Source organism: Triticum dicoccoides, chromosome 2A (genome assembly GCF_002162155.2).
Source record: "Triticum dicoccoides isolate Atlit2015 ecotype Zavitan chromosome 2A, WEW_v2.0, whole genome shotgun sequence".
NCBI classification, from domain to species: Eukaryota; Viridiplantae; Streptophyta; class Magnoliopsida; order Poales; family Poaceae; genus Triticum; species Triticum dicoccoides.
Window position 1 is genome coordinate 728,683,427 of NC_041382.1, and position 10,280 is coordinate 728,693,706.

General features: G+C 49.1%; 1 non-coding gene across 1 annotated transcript; it reads left to right on the top strand.

The window, feature by feature from the left end:
- The first annotated feature begins 5,538 nt into the window (after positions 1–5,538).
- Positions 5,539–5,630, top strand: LOC119359923. The gene has a single exon (XR_005172748.1). It is a non-coding gene; the product is annotated as a small nucleolar RNA J33 (small nucleolar RNA).
- Positions 5,631–10,280: the final 4,650 nt, after the last annotated feature.

Below are 10,280 nucleotides of genomic sequence, written 5' to 3' on the forward strand. Positions count from 1 at the left end.
GGCTGAGAGAGAAAAGAGGGGATCGGGAGAAAGAAGAAAGAGGGAGAAGATAAGGTGGGCCAGGGTGCGATGGGGAGCTCATCGCGTGGCTCGCGAGCGACCGGCCGAATCGTTCGGCCGGTGCGCCGTTGCCCAACGATTCCATTTTTAAATCAATATAGTGCTACACTCCCGCGACCCGACCCAACCAAGTCTCCTTCTCCTTCCCCGTCCGTCTCCACTTCCACAGTTCCACCCACCACCCAGATCAACCCAGCCAACGCCTAAACCCAAGGCAACCCAACGCTAACCAGAGCGATGTCGACGGTGGCGCCGGACAGTGCCGGCGAACCCTACAACATCCTGCCCACCCGTATCCTCGATGGCGAGCACCCGTCGCTTCGCTTCGGCGAGGTGCGGGCCGCCACCGCGTCGCTAAAGGCGGTGGGTGGCCTCCGCGCACCGCCCAAGCCCAACTCTCCATTGCACAGTGGCGAGGACCTCATGGACTGGCTCGGCACCTTCTTCGGCTTCCAGCGAGACAACGTGCGGAACCAGCGGGAGCACCTGGTGCTCCTCCTGGCCAACGCGCAAATGCGGCTCTCCTCCTCCGCTGACGCGCTCGAGCCTCGCATCGCGCGCTCCCTTCGCCTGAAGCTCCTCGGCAACTACACCTCATGGTGCGGCTTCCTCGGCCGCCGGCCCAACGTCTTCGTTCCTGACGCGGTCGAAGACCTCCGCGCTGACCTGCTCTTCACGGGGCTGCACCTCCTTGTATGGGGCGAGGCCGCCAACCTCCGCTTCGTGCCGGAGTGCCTCTGCTACATCTACCACCATATGGCGCTGGAGCTGCACCAAATCCTGGACGGGCACGTCGACCCCGCCACGGGCGATCTTGCCAACCCCGCCGTTCGCGGCGGCGGCGCGAACGCCTTCCTCATCTGCGTTGTCACGCCCATTTACAGTGTGATCCGCGCTGAGGTCGATTCCAGCCGCAACGGCACCGCACCCCACGCTGCCTGGCGGAACTACGATGACATCAATGAGTACTTCTGGCGCCGGGACGTGTTCGACCGCCTGGGCTGGCCCATGAATGAGTCGGGGCAGTTCTTCCACACGCCGCCCGAGTGCAGCCGCGTCCGCAAGACGGGCTTTGTGGAGGTCCGCTCGTTCTGGAACATTTACCGGAGCTTCGACAGGCTGTGGGTGATGTTGGTGCTCTACCTGCAGGCCGCGGTGATCGTGGCATGGGATGAGGATGCTGCGACGTGGCCGTGGCAAAGTCTCAAGGCGCACCGCGAGGTCCAGGTGCACGCGCTTACCATCTTCATCACCTGGGCTGGACTCTGCTTCCTGCAGGCGCTGCTGGAGATTTGCACGCAGTTTCACCATGCCTTCCTGGTCAGGGACGGCCGCAAGGTTGCCGTGCGCATGGTGCTCAAGGCCATTGTGGCAGCCGGCTGGGTCCTCACATTTTCCCTGCTGTACAAGGGGATCTGGAACCAGAGGGACAGGGATCAGAGCTGGTCGCCGGCGACTGATGCGCGAATCATGGTGTTTCTATATGCAGCCGCAGTGTTTGTGCTCCCTGCGGTCCTTGCTATCGTGGTCTTCATAGTCCCCTGGGTGTGGACTGTAGTGGAGAAGCCAAATTGGAAGATCTGTTACGTTCTCAGCTGGTGGTTCCACAGCCGCATCTACGTCGGCCGTGGGCTTAGTGAGAGCACATTTGACAGCGTTGTAGAAAATATAGGATAGCTAATATTTCTGTTGTTCTATGTTGTATTGATCTGACCCAAGTGTGGGGTATATATAGAGTACAATATGAGGGAGAGAGACTTGGAGTAGAGGGCAAGTCGTACACGATTTAATCCTATTCTATCTCTAACTCCTAATCTCTAACTTAAACATAAGTATACTTCTAACATTCCCCCTCAGTCGTAGCGGGAGTGAAGCGGACGATTACGACTGAATTTAAAGTCTTGCTCTTTTGTCGTCTTCTCCGCTACGCCATCATCAACTGCGTCTCTGATGCGTCGGCAGTTAAGGCGGTGACTGCGTCCCCTTCTGGTGCCTTCCTGCCTTCCCCTCTATTCCCTCCCGCAGTCACAGCGGGAGCGTCGTGGACGCAAATGACGAGGCGGACGCTGTTGACTGGAGTTGTTGCCGATGAGTTGCTGTAGGCGCAGCCCCGTATGTCGATGTCGAGGTAGCCGATCATGATGATGTAGCCGTGGTCGAGGTAGTCATGGTCGATGGTGTGGTCGTCGTGGATGATGAAGCCGCACAAAGTCGGAGGCGCAAAAAAATGCGCTCTGACGGAGCTGCAAACATGGACGATGCACCTTGCGGATGTCAGAAGGTGCCGTCGGCGATGAGTCCACCGATTTTGCCAAGATCGGAGGAAGCCCATCGAGCACACATCAGTTTTGCCAGAACCGTGTGGCCGTGTAGGGTCGTCACTGTAGTGACGCCGTGTCGATGCAGTCGTGCCGTCGTGGATGACGCGGAAGATGCCGTCGTCGTGACGCGGTCATTGCCGTCGTCGAGGCCGCGCCTTGCAGAAAAGTCCGTCAGAGGACGCTAGGTGTCCATCTTGTGGACGAGGTGGCGGTGGCGGTGTGTTGACGATGATGCTGGTGAAGACCATGTTGATGGAGACCTTGGCGATGAAGTGTCGGCTATGGCGTTGCAACAGCGTGTCGACGATGATGTCGCTTGAAGGCGTCCCTCGCGGCATCGATGTGTCGATGCCGTGTCGCGCCGGAGAAGTCGATGAAGACTTGCATCTCTCTCCACACCGGCCTGGCATGTGGACGGTGCATGTCATAGTCGCTTCTTGTACATGTGCTCGATGAAGATTTTTTTTCTCTTGGGCATGATGTAGACGTACAGCTCGATGATGTGGCGCGGGTCGACGTAGATCGCTCAGCGAAGATAGCTTGGTGCAGCAGTTATTGGACGTGGCTCGAAGATTGCAGTCGGTGCAGGTCAGCCGGCTCGATGCAGAAGTAGCGGATCAATGTCGATGTAGACGAGTTCGGCCGGTGCGTTGTAGTCACGTACGCGTACAAGCCGTACGGCTGCTGTGTGCCGTAGTCGCATGGACGGAAAACTGATTGGAGCTGCACCATCAATCGTGGAGTCCGTGTGGAGTCCGTGACGAGGCTGGTGAATCTGCATGGAGATTTGAACATGGACGATCGTTAATTGTATTTGCACTTGGCTCGTCTTTGCTCACGTACTGTCAACATGCATGGACGGCATGTTCCTCTTGTTTTGGGTGGATCGGGAAGCCGCCGCCCTCCCGGTGTCGGTGCATGGTCCCTCCTGATGCCCGGAGACAGCCCGTGAAGTACCTCGGGCGCCGTCGGTGTGGAGATCGCCTGCATGAGCAAGGCGCTGATCGGATCGTATGTGTGGCAGCTGGGAAGTTTAGCGATGTAGAGCCCGAGCCTGCTGCGCCGCATGAGTATGCCGCTTCCTGGTTTATCGGTGACGGCTTGATCAGATCGGATGAAGAAGTCCATGCAGATGCAGCCGCCGGGAGATCCGCGTATGCGATCCGGATGGATGCCTACGCCGGACGTATTGCATCTAAGGATCGCCGGATTCTTTTGGTGGCTAATTAAAAAACTAATCTAATGAGAATTTCTAAACCTGAAATTGATCTACTGCTGAAGAACTTGAAAATTGGATCTAAATTATGAGACCGGTCTAATCTTTGATTGATCGGGTGCCGCGCCCCCGGGAAGAGGAGATTAATCTCCCTGGAGGCGGCGCGCTGTGGAAGTGGAGGAAGGTCCTAGGATCGGCGTCGTTGGACAAACCGCTCTGATACCATGTAGAAAATATAGGATAGCTAATATTTCTGTTGTTCTATGTTGTATTGATCTGACCCAAGTGTGGGGTATATATAGAGTACAATATGAGGGAGATAGACTTAGAGTAGAGGGCAAGTCGTACACGATTTAATCCTATTCTATCTCTAACTCCTAATCTCTAACTTAAACATAATTATACTTCTAACAAGCGTGAGGTACTCAGCCTTCTGGATACTTGTGCTTGCTGTCAAGTTCTCCTTCAGTTATTTCCTCCAGATCAGGCCACTTGTGACACCCACCAAAGAGATATACACCCTGAGCAGGGCCGCATATGCCTGGCCTGCCTTCTTCGGCCAGAGCAATCCATTTGCTGTCTTCTTATTGTGGTTACCGGTGGTTCTGATCTACCTCATGGATATACAGATCTGGTTTGTTATCATCTCTTCCCTGACTGGCGCAGTGATGGGGCTTCTCATGCACCTGGGAGAGATCCGAGACATGGACCAACTGCGTCTTCGGTTTCAGTTCTTTGCGAGCGCCATGTCATTTAACATCATGCCAGAGGAGCAGCAGGAGAATGGGCCCACCAGCTCTTTCAGGAGGAAGCTTCGGGATTTCGTGCATCGGAAGCGGCTACGGTATGGTATCGAATCCTTCAGCAGGACTGGTGTCGGGTCAAATAAGGTGGAGGAGCGACGGTTTGCGCTTATTTGGAATGAGATAATCGCCAAGTTCCGGGAGGAGGATATTGTAAGTGATGCTGAGGTTGAGCTTCTTATGCTGCTACCTCAGCTACCGAATGTGCGTCTAATCCGCTGGCCGTGTTTCTTGCTCTTCAAAGAGCTGTCTCTTGCACTTGGTCAGGCAAAGGAGTTCCAAGGACCTCAGGATTGCTTGCTCTGGAAGAAGATCTGCAAGAATGATTATCGCCGTTGTGCGGTTATTGAGGTATATCATACAACAAAATACCTGCTGCTAGAGATCATCAAGAACAGAACCGAACGTGCCATCGTGAAACAGCTGTTCCATGAATTCAATGAATCCATGAAGAGGAACAAGTTCACGGTCGAGTATAAGATGTCCGTGCTGCAAGATATCCATGCAAAGCTCGTAGCGTTATTAAGCCTGCTTCTCATGCCCAGCAAGGATATTAGTATTACTAGCAAGATTGTCAATGCACTTCAGACTCTCTATGATGTTGTGATTCGTGATTTCCGGACCGAGAAAAGGACCATGGAACAGCTGAGGGATGAAGGCCTGGCACCACCGACGTCTACCAACTTTCTTTTTGTAGGAAATGTTGTGCTGCCTGATGAGGTGAATGGCAGCTTCTATAAGGATGTGCGGCGCATTCACACCATCCTTACCTCAAGGGACTCTATGATCAATGTCCCAAAGAACCTTGGTGCTCGCCGAAGGATTGCTTTTTTCAGCAATTCATTGTTCATGGACATACCACGAGCAGCCAAGGTAGAGAAGATGATGGCCTTCAGTGTCTTGACACCATACTATAATGAAGAGGTCTTGTACACCAAGGACCAGCTCAATAAGAAGAATGAAGATGGTATCTCCATCTTATACTATCTGCAACAGATTTACCCGGATGAGTGGGAGTTCTTTATGGAGCGCATGAAGCGCGAGGGGATGTCTGACACCAAGGAGCTGTACAGCGAGAAACAAAGGTTAAGAGACCTCCGGCAGTGGGTCTCATACAGGGGACAGACACTATCCCGCACCGTGAGGGGAATGATGTATTACTATGAAGCTCTCAAGGTGCTGAATTATCTCGAATCCTTATCTGAACATCAGTTGAACACTAGATCGAGGAAGCTTTCTTCAAGACCAGAGGGGGCTTCTTCTAGCAGAGCAAGGAGTGGTGTTGGTGTGAGCTCCTTGTTTAAAGGTAGCGAGTATGGGACTGCCTTTATGAAATATACTTATGTGGTTGCGTGCCAACTTTATGGTCAGCAGAAAGCTAAAAATGACCCCCATGCTGTTGAGATATTGGAGCTCATGAAGAAGTACAAGGCACTGCGTGTCGCTTATGTTGATGAAAAACACTCAAGCGGTTGCGAAACAGAGTACTTCTCCGTCCTTGTGAAATACGATCAACGGGTTCACAAGGAGGTTGAGATTTATCGGGTTAAGCTGCCTGGACCGATGAAGCTTGGTGAAGGCAAGCCAGAGAACCAGAACCATGCACTCATCTTCACGAGGGGTGATGCGGTTCAGACCATCGATATGAACCAAGACAACTACTTGGAAGAAGCTCTTAAGATGAGAAACCTGCTCGAGGAGTTCAATGGCTATAGCAAGCCAAATATCCTTGGAGTCCGGGAGCATGTGTTCACCGGTTCTGTGTCTTCTCTAGCTTGGTTTATGTCTGCCCAAGAAACATGTTTTGTCACTCTGAGCCAGCGTATTCTCGCTAATCTACTCAAGGTTAGAATGCATTATGGCCACCCTGATGTATTTGATCGTCTTTGGTTCTTGGGCCGAGGTGGTATCAGTAAAGCATCAAAAGTAATCAACATCAGTGAGGATATATTTGCTGGATTTAACTGTACTCTCCGTGGGGGCAATGTTACACACCATGAATACATCCAGGTTGGTAAAGGAAGGGATGTGGGGCTCAATCAGATTTCCATGTTTGAAGCCAAGGTTGCTGGTGGCAATGGGGAGCAAACTCTAAGCAGAGATGTCTACAGACTGGGCCACAGATTGGATTTCTTTCGGATGCTCTCCTTCTTCCATACAACCATTGGATTTTATCTCAACACAATGATGGTTGTGCTAACTGTCTATGCATTTGTATGGGGGCGCTTTTACCTTGCACTCAGTGGGCTCGAAGACTACATCACCAAGAATAACACTAGCTCTACTGATAATGCAGCCCTGGGGGCTGTCCTGAACCAGCAGTTTGTCATACAGCTTGGCCTCTTCACAGCATTGCCCATGATTATTGAGAACTCACTTGAGCATGGTTTTCTCATTGCGGTGTGGGATTTCATAGTAATGCAATTGCAGTTTGCATCTGTTTTCTACACCTTCTCCATGGGAACCAAGACACACTATTTTGGGCGGACACTTCTTCACGGGGGTGCAAAGTATCGTCCTACTGGCCGTGGTTTCGTTGTGGAGCACAAGAAATTTTCTGAGAACTATAGGCTGTACGCCCGCAGCCATTTCACGAAAGCTATAGAGCTTGGTGCGATATTGTGTCTTTATTCGTCTTACAGCAACGTCTCCGGGAATGCACTGGTGTACATCCTGCTGACACTTTCCAGTTGGTTTCTAGTGTGCTCGTGGATTCTTGCGCCCTTTATTTTCAATCCATCGGGTTTGGACAGGAAGAAGAATACTAAGGATTTTGAGGATTTCTTCAGTTGGATTTGGTTCCAGGGTGGAATTTCAGTCAAGTCTGATCAAAGCTGGGAGAAGTGGTGGGAAGAGGAAACTGACCATCTTCGGACCACTGGTCTATAGGGGCGCACCATTGAAATCATACTGAACCTCCGGTATTTCTTATTCCAGTATGCAATTGTTTATCGGCTTCACATAGCCGGTGGGAGTCGAAGCATCCTTGTCTATGTTCTATCATGGACGTGCATGCTGCTGCCTCCTGTGGCTCCTGTAACAATTACTTACTTCAGAGACAAATATTCAGCAAAGAAGCACATTCGCTATCGGCTTGTCCAGGCTGTTACAGTTTGTGCCTCTTTGGCTGCCATCGGTTTGCTGCTTGCACTTACAAAGTTCCAGTCCATTGACATTTTTATTAGTCTTTTGGGTTTCCTACCAACTGGCTGGGGAATCATATCCATTGCTCTGGTGTTCAAGCAGTACCTGAAGAAGTCTGATACTGTCTGGAAAGCTGCCGTTGTTGTGGCACGTTTTTATGATCTAATGTGTGGATTAATTGTCATGGCGCCCATAGCTGTGTTGTCATGGTTGCCTGGACTCCAGGAATTGCAAACGAGGATCCTGTTTAATGAAGCTTTCAGCAGGGGACTTCATATTTCCCAAATGATTACTCGCAAAAAAGCCTGTGGAGTTTAGGTAAGATACATATGCACTTGTATTTGTGTCTCCTCCCTGTTATTTATCAGAATTTTTACAAATACTGCATGTAGTACTAGGTCTGACTGTGGACATGTTAGATTGTAATTTATATCTGAATTGCTTGAAATGAATTAAACACATCAGATAAGTTTATTAGGATAGCCGCACCCCCTTATCTCTTATGAGGCCTATTTTTTCGGACTATGTGCTCTAACCTGCAACGGGATATTGGGCTTAAATGGATTAACAAGATCGTTAAGTGACTTCGTGAAAGTATGCCGGCAAACCAATATGAAATGCTGCACATCATACTGACCGAAACTAGTATCATGTGTGTCGACTTGGTTATGATTCTGTGACTTCTGCACCATCTAGTTTTTGTGGGGGCTGCATTTCAGTAATAATGTTGTTTCTTACAAGAAAAATATTCTAATTTTTGCAGGTTATCTGTATGTGTATCAGGTGGTTGCGATCTTGGTGTGCTTTGCAATGTCAGGAGATCCGGGAGGGCATCACTTCAGCATGTATGTTGTTGGGGGTTGTGACTTCAAGCACAGATGCATGGCCGGATGGCAAACCGGGACGGTTGCAGACGGTTTGAGGGTCCGATTTGGAGATGCCCTAAATAAGTGAGGACAAAAACATGTATGCTATTCAAATAGTCTATGGTGTATGCGCGCCATTAGACATTTGTTTCTGCTCATATGATTGTACTGCAACTGTAATTTTTATCTGAATGTCCTCCTACAGGAGACCAGACTATATTTTTCCTCGTGTAGTCTCAGTTGTGAATGGATATTTTTCATAGCAAAATTTGCAAAATATGCCATGGGTGGAGCCAGGATTCGGAGATGAGGAGGGCCAAAAAAGTTAATGGTCACGGAAGAAGTAGAGACTAATCCACTGCTAAGATGAAATCCATAAAAAAAATTATCAATAACTAATACAGTTTTAGCGACTAGTACTATTGTTGCCTGCTCCTGAGATCCCCACGTCTGGCCATATAAAATTGCCATCTCAGAATTTGTGACAAATTATCAATACACCAGTATCTCATAATTATGTAATTGAAATAGTATCAGAATTCATTACTAAGAGAATGCTAAGTGGGATTTGGTTTGTTTGAATCAAACCTTGGCAGGGCTTGCCAATATTCCTCGCTCCCTCTGACGCCGTCGGTTTCTGACTCCACATTTGCGCTAGCGAGGCGCGGGAGGGGGAGGGACGACTGGCCGCCGGCGCAGGTCGTCGTCGTCCAACGGCGCCGCCGCGGCCAAGCAGGAGCGGCGGCGGAGGCTGCCCGTCGTCTCGCGGCGATGGAGTTGAGCCAGGTGTAGTGCAGGCCGTAAAGTGAAGAGGTCGGGAGCCCGAAACTGGGCTGGACTGAAAGCCCACGATGTGTTGTAAGAAATTTTGAAGAAAAAAAAGTAGAAGAACTGATTTAGAACGTATCAAACCCCTTAAAAAAATTAGAACGTATCATTGTGCTGAAGACAACTACGCTTATTGTGGTTTTCCCCTAGAGTTTTCTAGGGTCCCAATCTATCCTCCACAATATTTTGAACGAATTCTACACCGTCTTCTGATTCTTGACTTAACAGACTGAATATGTTCATATTTCCACACTATTTTTGGCGAATTGACATCCTTCGGTTAAACAAGTTTTCTGTGGACTATTCATCTAAATACAATCAGTAAACATATTACTCCCTTATTTTTTTGTCATTAATCATCAAAAATCACTAGAGTCCACCATATGCACTTACAATTTTTTTTAGTCTAACATATTAAAAGTGCCCAGTATCAATTCCTATTTTTTATGACTATAGACACCGTACGTAATTTATAGACAAACCTGAAATAATTGAACTTGATGAATCCATAGTAGACAAGCATAACCCCGTACTCCCTTCTCCTCAAAATATAAGGTGTGCTTGACTTTGTACGGACTTTGATGCATGATTTTGACCACAATATATATCAAAGTACATGAATTGAACTTGTATAAATGGTACAGTCGTATTTATCTTGCAAAATATTTTTTCATATATCTTTATACTAATTTTATAGACATATAATACGTGAAAATTATAGTTAAAATTGTGCAACGAAGACCAGAAAAATCAGCGGACCCCTTACATTTTGGAAGGAGAGAGTACTATAGCTAGCCAACGTATGGCCGGTTATATTATGCTGGCAGTAGCTTTCACGAGCACTGGCGGAGCTATGTGTATTACTGCAGGTGCCATGGCCCCCCCAGCTCTTGGACTTTCTGTGAAGAAACTCTGTATTTGGGTGCAATAAATTGAGAGAAATGTAGTTTTTGACCCCTTCAAAAAATATATTTAGTCATTTGCCCCCTCAGTCATCTGTCGCTAGCTCCGCCACTGTTCACGAGTACTTTCCTGCTGTGAC